The following is an 11,841-nucleotide window of genomic DNA, read 5'->3' as shown; positions in this document are numbered from 1 at the left end:
TCCAGGTGAGTGATGATGCAGGGCTGGGGTGGGAGGAGAACCGCGAAGGGGTGGTACAGGGGGATTGTCGTGGGGCTGGATGAGCTCCGGCCTGGCTCTGGTGCTGCTTATCCTAACCTGCCCACATGATAAACAGAACTGCACATACCTTGAACCAGTGTCAGGTCCTGGCTTTGATTCTGCACTATTTTACAAAGGATGTACCCACTGGGGGAAACTGGGGGAAACACTGAATCTACCCATACATTTTCACAGCTTCCTGTGAACCTATAATTATTTCAAATAGAAACTTTTTAAAATCTGAGCAGAATCTAAAAAATGTGAAGAATGCATATACTCTAGGACTCAGCAAAAATATCCCAGTAACAAACAGTTTGAAAATGTATTCTTTAAAAGACACACACACAAAAAAATACAAAACAACTAACACTAAATATAACAAAAGATAAATAAGATTGTTATGAGGAAAATTATAAAACTTTATTAAAATGTCTTTCTAAAGAATTTAAACAGAGAAATAAGCAATCATGTTTGTGGATTAAAATACTAAATATAATACAGTATTAGTTCTTCCCCAGTGGATCTATAGATTCAATGCGATTTCATTTGAAACCCAACAAGCTTTTTTGTGAAACTTGATAAACTGATTGAAAAATGTGTAGGAGGAGTAAAAAGCAGAGAATAGCCAAGACATTCCTAAAATAAGACTAAGGTGTAAGGAATTGACTCACAGATATCAAAAATCATTGTGAAACTACAGAAAGTAGGACAATGTGGTGCTTATTTAGAAACAGACAAGCTGACAAAGAGAACAGAATGGAGGCTAGATCTAGACCAACGCACGAATGGAAGTTTTCTGTATGCCCAAGCTGGTATTGCAAATTAGCAGAGAAAAGATGATTATTCAATAAATGGTGGTGGGACATTGATTGCACATATGGGTATTAGATTATTGGCACACGCCATGTACAAAAATCAATTCTAGTATATTGAAGACAAAGGAGAAAGGCAAAAAACACAAAATTTAAAAGGCAAAATATGAACACATCAAGACAGTGAGGAATTTCTTAAAATACCACAGCAAAAATATAAAGGGAAAGATTGATGATTTCTACTGAACTAAAATGTTTAAATTCTATTCTAAAAAGACCTTATAAAGGGAATGAAAAAACAATTATCTGGGAGAAAATTTTGTCACACTTGTAACTGACAAAGGATTATTGTCTATAACATATATATAAAGAACTGTATTAGTAAACAACTCTGAGATGAAATGGGGAAAGGCTTGAAAACACTTCACAGAGAGAAATAAAAAATGGTTGTAAGTACATGAAAACACACAAGCTCATTAACAGCCACAACAAAAAACCATTTCGTACCCAGCAGACTGGCAAAGATTTTAACGTTGACAATACCAATGCTTGGGAAGGATCTGGAACTCTGTGCACACGCCCAATAGAAAGTAATTGTTACAACCCATTTGGAAATTAACTGAGCAGTCTAGAAAATGTGAAGAAAGCATGTGCTCTATGAGCCCACAACTCAACCCCTGGGGAAATAAGGGCCTTGGAGACCTGCTGTGTCTGTGCAGGAAGAGATGGAAGACAGTGGGCACAGTGGCTCTTTCTGTAGTAGCAGAAAGCCAGGCGCCAATCCAATGTCCGTAACAAAAGGATGGTATACTCCTTCAACTGAAATCCAGAAGGCAAGGAAAGTAGATAAATCACAGTTACACAAAAAACATGGATAAATCTCAGAGACACACAGAACTGAATGAAACTAGAAATCACAGAATAATATATAAAGTATGATTCTGTTTATTTTAAACTCAAAAAAAAGAAAAACCAAACTAGCTATTGTTTAAAACAACAAATGTGTGGAAAAACTGTGAAGAAAATCAAGGGAAGGATAAACACAAAATTTAGGATATAGTACTTGCAGGGGACAGAAGAAAGGGACGGCTCCGGAAGGACCCAGAGACCTCAAACGGGATGGTGGCCATTTACTTAAACTGGAAACTGAGTTTACGGGCATTATACACATAGTTAAGTGCATGTTATGCATATTTTCAAAATTACAAAAATAAAGGAAACCGAGAGGCTCCGTGGGAACCACTTGATTCTCACTGATGGAGGGGGAAAAGGGTGCCACCTCCCTGCCATGCCCAAGGCCCGCGCTCAAGTAGCTGCTTCCGACCCCCGGGCACTCTCACCCGGTGGACCAGACACACACTATCATCTCCTAAGTGTTGGAGCATGGGAGTAAAGGAGCACGGCCAGGCCGCTCATCACTAGGAGAGGCGGGCAGGGAAGGAGCAATAGGGAGAAGCGGGACGACCCCTGGCCGCCACCCTCCACGGTGTTCCGCATTCTGCCCTTGGCCTCGGCCCAGCGTGCTTTCCACTGCAAGCCAGCCAGGTCCTACTGTGTGTTGGGGGTAAGGGGAAGGGGAGGCTATTTTGAATCTCCACTCCACGGCCTCTCCCTCTCCTCCCAAATGCTCCTCCTTCAGACCACATCCTGACGCAGCTGCAGACGCCCTCATATTCAGCATCCACCGTAAGCTTTTTCAATTGCTCCCAGAGAAAGTTTTCAGGGATGTCAAGGAGGAGGAGGAAAGGGGGTGCTATCGGGAAGGGCTGGCAATGACAAGGCCAGGGATGGTGAAGAGACCCTGCAATTAGTTCCTGACCTCCATCTCACCTCAAGCCCAAGTCCTGCCATTTCAACTCAGGGGACTTGTTTCTGGCCACTGCTGGGGCCGCCTCCTCCACTTTGGGCGCTCAGCTGTCCCGTGACCTGCCAGTCCCCTCACCAAACTGGGATCACTGCGCGGAGGTCACCTGGAATCACCCGTACCTGTGGGTCCTAGACACCCTGTGACTCATTAATGTCCCTGGTGCCAGGAAGCTACAGCAGGAAAATTCCTCTGTTATCTCAGAGAAGCCCACCTGAAGAGGCAGTCCTCACTAGATCTACGCTTATTACCTCTGTGTGAGCACAAGAATTATGGTGTCTTATCAAGCAACATTTTCCGGCCTAATTAAGGGAAACGGTCCATTTGCCCTCTTGGAAAAATAACCACTGGGCGCCTGTCTGGTGTCGTGGAAAATCACAGCATAGGCGCTTCTAAAGCACAGGCTATAAAACATTCTTCACGTCTTGTTCAAATCTTCAAAACTCCCCGGTTGAAGCTCTCAGCTTGACAGAGTCCAGCGAACTCCTCCGCCTTGAGCTCTCTGTGCCTTTGGGGCCTGGGCCGCTGCTGCTCCCTTGCAAATACAGCTGGGTCTCCAAGGAGCCTAATCAGACTCCAGATGCCCACAGGCGCTTCCTCTTTCTTCTCTACCTCTCCCTGAAAAGAAAAAAACAATCATGCTAGCAAAAGGGGAATGGAACAAGGCAAATCCAGTTTACTCCAATGCATCAGAGAGGTTTAGTGCTTTTCTCCTAAAAAATATTCACCCATAGGCAGGGCAGGGTGGCTCATGCCTGTAATCCCAGCACTTTGGGAGGCCAAGATGGGTGAATCACAAGGTCAAGTGATCGAGACCATCTTGGTCAACATGGTGAAACCCCGTCTCTACTAAAAATACAAAAATTAGCTGGGTGTAGTGGCATGCACCTGTAGTACCAGTTACTCGGAAGACTGAGGCAGGAGAATCGCTTGAACCCAGAAGGTGGAGGTTGCAGTGAGCCGAGATCACGTCCTTGTACTCCAGCCTGGCGACAGAGCAAGACTCCATCTCAAATATATGTATGTGTATATATATGTATATATTGGGAGGCTAAGGTGGGTGGATCACCTGAGGTCAGCAGGTGAAGACCAGCCTGACCAACATGGTGAAATCCCAGCTCTACTAAAAATACAAAAAAATTAGCAGATCGTGGTGGTGAACACCTGTAATCCCAGCTACTCAGGAGGGTGAGGCACGAGAATCACTTAAACCCGGGAGGTGGAGGCTGCAGTAAGCTGAGATTGTGCCACTGCACTCCAGCCTGGGTGACAGAGTAAGACTCCATCTCCGAAAAAAAAAAGAAAGAAAGAAAGAAATGTGTGGATGTGTGGCTGTGTGGCATTTGCGGAAAATGCATCAATTAAGATTATCGCTTCTATAAGAAAGCAAATCTTAGTAACCAGAAATATAAGAGGATCCTTCCAAGAAGGAGCCAGGGAAGTAATGAGATTGAGGTGGAGACAGATAGAAGGGCAGGGAAAAGGTGTGCACCACGCAAGCCACTGAGAGCACTGGAGTTTAATTCCATGGGCAATACAAATAAGCACACTTCGCAACTCCTTCCTTTAAGGAATTTACTTTACAATTGCAATTCTAATACCCAGAAGAAGTGAAAACAGGCACTGAGAGAAAGACTTGTGCACACATGTTTACAGCAGCATTATTCACAACAGCCAAAAGGTGGAAATGGCCCGAATGTTAGTCAACGGATGACTGGATAAACACAATGTGTGGATACATCACTCATGTGGGGGTGCAGGACAGAGCTGGTGATGGGGTCGTGGCCACTAAGGATGGGACCTCACAGCTGGGTCTTGGGCCAGGAGAGCCACTGCAGGCATTCTGGGAGAAATACCAGCACACAAAGACCTCATTGCGAATTACTATTATATCTAAGTACAATAAATAGCTTAAGCAGGTGAAGATTAAATTAATACAAGATAGGGCTGGAAAGGTATTTGCAGGAGACAGTGGGAAATAAGCAAGTTTGTAAAATGGTAATAAAAGGTTTTGACATATTTTGGCTTCAGATAAGACATAAATGCCTCTCAGGGGGAAAAAAAAAACATATCCTGGTCAATAATTATGTAATATGATTAATTCTATCCCTCTGGCCTTGCAGCTCACCCAACAGAACAACCCAGGCCCTTCCTCTCCTTAGCTCCTGCAGAGGAACATGGAGTGGTGAACGCCCACCCAGCACCTTCCCACAGACTCAGACCGGAGTGTGTTTCAGACCCTGTCTAGGTTTTCCACAGAGAAGTCATGTGTCCTCTTCCACTATTTCCTCCTAATGGTTGTTAGGGCAAAAAGCGATTATTTCAGATTGCCATACTCATGAAAGCTACTAAACTATAAAAGGGGGCCAGGCACAGTGGCTCACACCCATAATCCTAGCACTTTGGGAGGCCAAGGCCAGTGGATCGTCTGAGGTCAGGAGTTTGAGACCAGCCTGGCCAATGTGGCGAAACCACGTCTCTATTAAAAATACAAAAAAATATTAGCCAGGTGTGGTGGCATGCACCCATAGTCCCAGCTACTCCAGAGGCTGAGGCAGGATAATCGCTTGAACCCAGGAGGCAGAGGTTGCAGTGAGCCAAGATCATGTCACTGCACTCCAGCCTGGGTGACAGACCAAGACTCCATCTCAAAAAATAATAAATAAATAAATAAACCATACAAGGGGGGATTCTGAACTTACCAGAAACATTTCTTATTTTCCAAAGAATGAGCATCATTCAAATGTATTAAACAAAGAAATGACGAGCCAAGTGGAGGACATAATCAGGACAGAAGTGCATTTCAAAGCCAGCAGAAGTCATATTTCTAGCATGGATGCGGTGGGGCCATGTCAGTGTTCACGAACTCTGGGGACCACATACACCTGGGGCCACGCTCTGTCTTTCTCCCTGCAGACGTCAGCACCTTGCCAAGAGACAGGCACTAGGAGAGAAGGTTGTGCTCTGGACCTGAAACACGGATGAAGGAAGAAAGTAACAAAATGCAGAACGGCCCCAAGCCCCTGGCATGGCTCATGCCACAGGCCTCCCAGCCCAGCACCTGTGCCCCCCACTTCCCACTTTGATTCTAGAATGGACCCTCGACTGTCAGCAGGGTCCGGGCGGAAAGCAGTCAGCCAGCAGCGCAGCTCTTTGCATGCCTAATTCACCCTTAACAATCATGTGCTCTTCCCTAACCGAGGAAATAAGGTTCTGCACCTGCCGGAAACATACAGCTTCCCAAACCCTGCCTATTTTCCTTCATGACTATCTTCAGAAACACATGAATATGCTTCCTCTGCACTTTATTAAGGTTCATATTGAAAGAAATAGCAATGACCTGCCAGAGATGCTAAATGGGTGAGCAGAGGAAAGTCTACCATGCACACGTGTGTGAGTGATAAGTTCTCCACCAGAGAATAGGTTTTGAGGAGAACAGGGGAAAGACACACCCCCAGCTCCATCCAGATGTAACTGTGCTCACATGGAACAGGCCTCCTTTCGCTGAGCACAGTGGCCTTTCTTCCTTTATGAGAACAGGTATTCCCTTCTGTTGATCACTAGGAAATGGGGGGAGAAAAGATACTTGATAAAAGGGCAGGGATCTCTCTCCCTCCCAACCAATTCCAGATGGAGGCTGAACAGGAGGCAGCATCCTTTCTCTCTGGCCCTGGTCATCTCACAGCCCTACCCCACGCCACCCAACTCAAACCTTGTCCTGTGGATGCCCAGACCAGGTTGTTCTCCATCAGCCCTGGATTCCAGCTAATTTCAGAGAACAAAAGGGACACCTGCACACAGAGGAGGAGGAGTCCCTGGCTACTCGTGGGAGCGCAGACCTCAGTGGGCAAACCTTCCCTTCTGAGGGCCACCTCGGCACAGAGGCCTCAGCCTGAGTCTCCGCCAACCAGCGAGAAGCGGGCAGGGGGCAGGGGATACAGAAGCATAGGTGCCATGCAGGGAAGAGCCAGACTGTGTCTACTGCCAGGGGTGGATGGCACCAGCTCCACACACAAAGAATAAAATGCACACAGAGCTCGTCTGACACAGTGCGTGTGCTCCTCAACTTGGCCCTGGTCAGGCACCAGGGACACTGAAAATGAGCGCAGCACAGCCCTCCTGCTCAGTGTGGCAGCCGGGCCAGCACCGCAGGGGGTGCCTGAGCCCAAAGCCTATCAGTAGGGTGACCATGGCGAACAGCAACCCACTGTGTCTTTCAAAATAGCTACAGCAGTCCCAATGTTTCCAGTGGAAAGAAATGACAAGTGCCGGGCGCGGTGGCTCACACCTGTAATCCCAGCACTTTGGGAGGCCAAGGCAGGCAGATCATGAGGTCAGGAGATTGACACTATCCTGGCTAAAACGGTGAAACCCTGTCTCTACTAAAAATACAAAAAATTAGCTGGACGTGGTGTCGGGCGCCTGTAGTCCCCGCTACTCAGGAGGCTGAGGCAGGAGAATGGCATGAACTCGGGAGGTGGAGCTTGCAATAAGCCAAGATAGTGCCACTGCACTCCAGCCTGGGCGACAGAGCAAGACTCCATCTCAAAAAAAAAAAAAAGAAATGACAAGCATTTGGGCTGGGCACAGTGGCTCACGCCTGTAATCCCAGCACTTTGGGAGGCTGAGATGGGCATATCATCTGAGGTCAGGAGTTCGAGACTAACCTAGCCAACATGGTGAAACCCCGCCTCTACTAAAAACACAAAAATCAGTGGGGCATGGTGGTGTGTCCCTGTGGTCCCAGCTCTTCAGAAGGCTGAGGCAGGAGAATCGCTTGAACCCAGGAGGCGGAGGTTGTAGTGAGCCAAAATCACACCACTGCACTCCAGCCTGGGCAACAGAGCAAGACTCTGTCTCAAAAAAAAAGAAAGAAAAAAGAAAAAAATTTAAAAACAACAAAAGCTGTCATGAACATGAACCAAGGTTAAATCCAACAGCTACTCTTTAGTAAAAACAGCATGATATACTTTATCTATTGACTTCAACAAAGCAGAGAAGCAGTCCCTGATTTCATTTGAGTTAGAACATCTTCTGGACTCTACCTTTTCAGGAAGTACACTGAAGCTTTGTTAAAAAAAAAAAAAAAAAGATTTGAAATGAGAGAATCCTAATGCTAAAATCAGCCAATTGCTTAAACCAACAAAATAAACTCAATCTACTTCTAAGCACCTGGTTTTGTTACAACTCGTTCGTTAAGAGAACTGAAGGTGCCCAGCACCAGGCAGGGCAGTGAATTCCTCCAGTAACCTTGGACTCAATAGAGCAAAACTGAAAACAACAAATTATTCTCCCCCCTCGAGCTTTCCATATGCATTTATTTAATGTAAATATGCTTGATGAATGCCACAAAACAGGTAAGGCCTGGTGTTCCTGGAATCTGATAGTCACTTCTGGTGACCAGGGAAGCTGGATCTTGGACTCCGAGGGGCCCTGGACCCTAAGCTTGTTCATGGCATCTCTGTCTTGTTGTGTCTCTGGAGCCATTTGGTAAAACGAGCATTTGAATGTCCAGACTCATGCGGCGCCTTTCACCAGGGAGTGTTCAAACCCTTTGCAAATCTAAGCTCGCTCATCTGCAGCACGTGGTGTGTTCAGCTGGGGAGGGCTCAGCCCACTTCTGCCAGAAGGGCAGGGCTGAGTGTGTCTCCAGGAGCCCCCACCTCAGACCAGATGCCCGGACCTCAAATAAATCACCCAAGTAATCTAAGCTGAGTGTCTTGGGGGTTGGCTCCATTATCCAAATAGCAGCTTAAATCTCCCCCTCTCCTTCTCTTGGGGCCACAGTCCATAAATCTGAACGGCTTAAGAGAAGGGGCCTCAGCTCTCCACAATTCCATCCAGCAAAAACTGAACCTCAGGCTTGTGGTTTCACAGCCAAAGCACCCTCAGCTACCACACCAGGCAGCAGAAGCCGGGACAGGCCACCAACCTCTGCCTCACTGCAACCTCTACCTCCCAGGCCACCAAGCCTGCCACCAGCAACGAACCAAAGGGATGAATTTGTCAGACAAGGGAAAATATTTCAAAGGAATATTGACTGCAATGAGAAACAGTTGCCTCAAAATCTAGGTAAACACTCAAGGCATCTTCCAAAGCCCTCTGGTTTGGATTGTACTTGGTCAAGGAGGGGCCCAGATCACAAGAACCCACTTCCTGGGGACTAAAATTTGGCATTTATAGATGCACCAAGACTCCTCTAACATGGCTACTGACTGCTGCACAGTCGAGATCTAGGGCAGACTACTGCAGCTAAACCAGGACTGCCAGGGGTCTGCAGGCACTTCCCGGCAGCGCCTATGGCTGTGGGGGCCAAACCAACAGACAGGAAACTCTCCCAGTACACGCCGGGTCTGGAACGCACTTGCTCTTTGAGAATTCAACTTTTTAATATCTTACTCTTCTAAAACAGCTGTCTCTCTTCTAGACTCCTGGGGTTCACAGTGAACATCCCGTGTGATCATAATGCGTCAGTAGATGGAAAATCAGATTATGGGATACAGAGATCTTAGAGATGAGAGGCAACAGAATGGAAGGAGTATTTATGGAAGCAAAGATTCTGCTCAAGACAGATGCAGCCAAGCAGACCTTGGGAGCAGAGAGGTCACCGCAGGGGCACATAGCTTCATTTAATGGCAAAAGAGACCACCTTAAGAAAAACATAACCTTTGTATCGCAGATGACATTTCACTACAGGGAACAAGTAATGTAAAACGTTATCTGCCCATCACAGAAACGTTCTTTCCTCATCTGAGAGCTGAGAGCATTGTTTGTGGTCTCTAAAACGCTTCTGAGCAAGTCACAGGCCCCCCAATGAATAAATAGGATCTAGGCACCTACTTGGTCGCTGCCGCCTGCCTCTGACATGTGAACGGGACTTTCTGTGAATGGTACTTTCACGCTGAACAGCCTCAGTGATCTCCACCTGAGAATTCAACGCTTAACTTCAGAAGAAGATTCACCTTTATTCCATTCCACTTATGCTGCAGTCAGGAGAGCCTCCACCCTGGCCCTGAGGGCTCACAGCTGCGGCCAGTTTCCCAAGAACCAGCAAACAGCCAAATCACAGCCTGGACTCACTTTGCAAAGGACTTGCCATGTTCTCTGCTTCTGCTCAGGTTGAGGGGAATGGGGGAGCTGTTCTACAGAGTCTGTGTCTACTACCCCTTCCTCCAGGTGGAAGAAAGCCCCCCACCCCCATTTGCTGTGAAACACTGATGTGAATACCCCATTTCCTTCTCTAGGCCAGTGCAGGCAAATGGAGCAAACCAAGCTGAATTCCCCGTCCCGGGCAACAGGGTTCTATCCTGCTCTGAAATAGAAAAGTTTCATGTCGTGGGGTCAGGTCTACTGTCATGAAGTAAAGCTATTACTTTCAAGAATAACACAGTCTTAAAAACCATTCATCTGATGTAAAAGGTTCTCTGCTCTTCCCCTTCCCACACATACTTAGCCACTGGGAATGGAAACATTTTAGTAAAAGCCTTTGAGAAAATCTGGATGTTTGCAGAGGATGGAGAACTTTAAAATGTCTGAGTTTGTCAGACACAGTAACATATTTCAAAGGAGCACTGACTTCAACAGAAAACAATACCCGTCACCCAGCACATAAAAGAAATCCCTGAAATCAAAAAGGTAGCATTGATTGAGTCCCACTGCATCACACAGTGTTACTATTTTCATGGTAATTTGGAAAATAATGAGTTTGATTTTTGAAAGCACATATAAAGTACTTTAAAAGCATATCATGAATATCAAAAAATGAATCTGTAAGTTAATGCAATGTCATACAAGACTTGAAAACATGTTTAAACACATAATTCAAAATTATATCTACTCTATTGATTACAATTGCAATACAACACAACCTCATATTAAAAAACAAATAGGGCCAGGAACAGTAGCTCACACCCATAATCCCAGCACTTTGAGAGGCCAAGGCAGGCAGATCTTGTGCCCAAGAGACCAGCCTGGGCAATATGGTGAAACCCGGTCTCTACCAAAAAAATACAAAAATTAACCAGGTGCAGTGGTGCACTTCCGTAGTCCCAGCTACTTGGGAGGCTGAGGTGGGAAGATGGCTTGAGCCGGAGAGGTCAGTGATCCTCTTAAATTTCTCCCGAGAGAAAACACAGTGAGCTGTGTTTGTGCCACTTCTCTCAGGCATGGGTGACAGAGCGAGACCCTGTCTCAAAAAAAAAGAAGAAAGAAAGAGAGAGAGAGAGAGAGAAAGGAAGGAAGGAAGGAAGGAAGGAAGGAAGGAAGGAAGGAAGGAAGGAAGGAAGGAAGGAAGGAAAGAAAAAGCTGCAGGTTCCCCATGCAATGAAAGTGACATTCTTGTGTTTAGATATATTTTTGCTACTTATTAAATACAAATGTTACAGGCGATGTGGAGAAGGGGGTGTAGGGATGATTCTCCCCAGGGCACACCCGGGAGAAGAGCCTGTACGGCCCCACCTCCAGGAGAAACTGCTCCAGCAACCAGTTCATCCTGCAGCTACACGACAGTGACACGAACCCTTTCGTAACACACAGCCAAAAGTAAAATCCACATGCTGTACAAATTCATCCCTACCTGACACAGCCAAGAAAAAGCACTTGATTTTAAAATTGAAGAAAAAAAAATCTCTCAAGCCATTAGTATTGTTAGTATTGCCCTAATAAAACCATTCCAACATTAATGAAAGTAATTTGTAGTACACTTACTATCCCACCACCTTAAAAAATCACTTTTATCTTCCACATTTTCAAAATATTTCAACCTTATGATAACCCAATAAGCTGCACACAGAAAAAAAATCACTTCCAGATTTGGTAAAACTCAGTTGAAAGAAAACAGTCCCCCCCAGATATGTATAAGAACTAGGAAAGTGACTGATCAAAACAAGGCATGTTTCCTACACAGCATATTTTGAAACCCGACACACCTACATTTCTTTCTCTCTCAGTTCCAAACATGCCCAGGAGAAGTTGCACAAATATCCTGGGTATAGGGAACAGATATGTAAAGCACCTGACACTGTGACCCAAATTACAATTGACTTTCAGTCAATTCCATCACTAAAGTAGGGCTGGCCCGTGGAGCAAGTGCAAAACTTACAGGCT

The 11,841-nt window shown here is 45.8% G+C and overlaps 1 long non-coding RNA gene across 2 annotated transcripts; it reads right to left on the bottom strand.

The window, feature by feature from the left end:
• Window positions 1-461: 461 nt before the first annotated feature.
• LOC135964727 (uncharacterized) lies at window positions 462-10,774 on the bottom strand. Of its 2 annotated transcripts, none has more exons than XR_010577275.2 (3): window positions 9,577-10,774; window positions 5,439-5,706; window positions 462-3,354 (listed from the first exon to the last, which is right to left on the bottom strand). It is a non-coding gene; the product is annotated as an uncharacterized lncRNA (long non-coding RNA). The 2 variants fall into 2 exon arrangements; XR_010577274.2 differs by lacking the exon at window positions 9,577-10,774 and adding an exon at window positions 6,189-7,821.
• Between the last annotated feature and the right edge of the window lie 1,067 nt (window positions 10,775-11,841).

This window comes from Macaca fascicularis, chromosome 8 (assembly GCF_037993035.2).
Source record: "Macaca fascicularis isolate 582-1 chromosome 8, T2T-MFA8v1.1".
Taxonomy (NCBI): domain Eukaryota; kingdom Metazoa; phylum Chordata; class Mammalia; order Primates; family Cercopithecidae; genus Macaca; species Macaca fascicularis.
The sequence above is the reverse complement of the archived record's forward strand: the minus strand, read 5'-3'. Positions and strand labels throughout refer to the sequence as shown.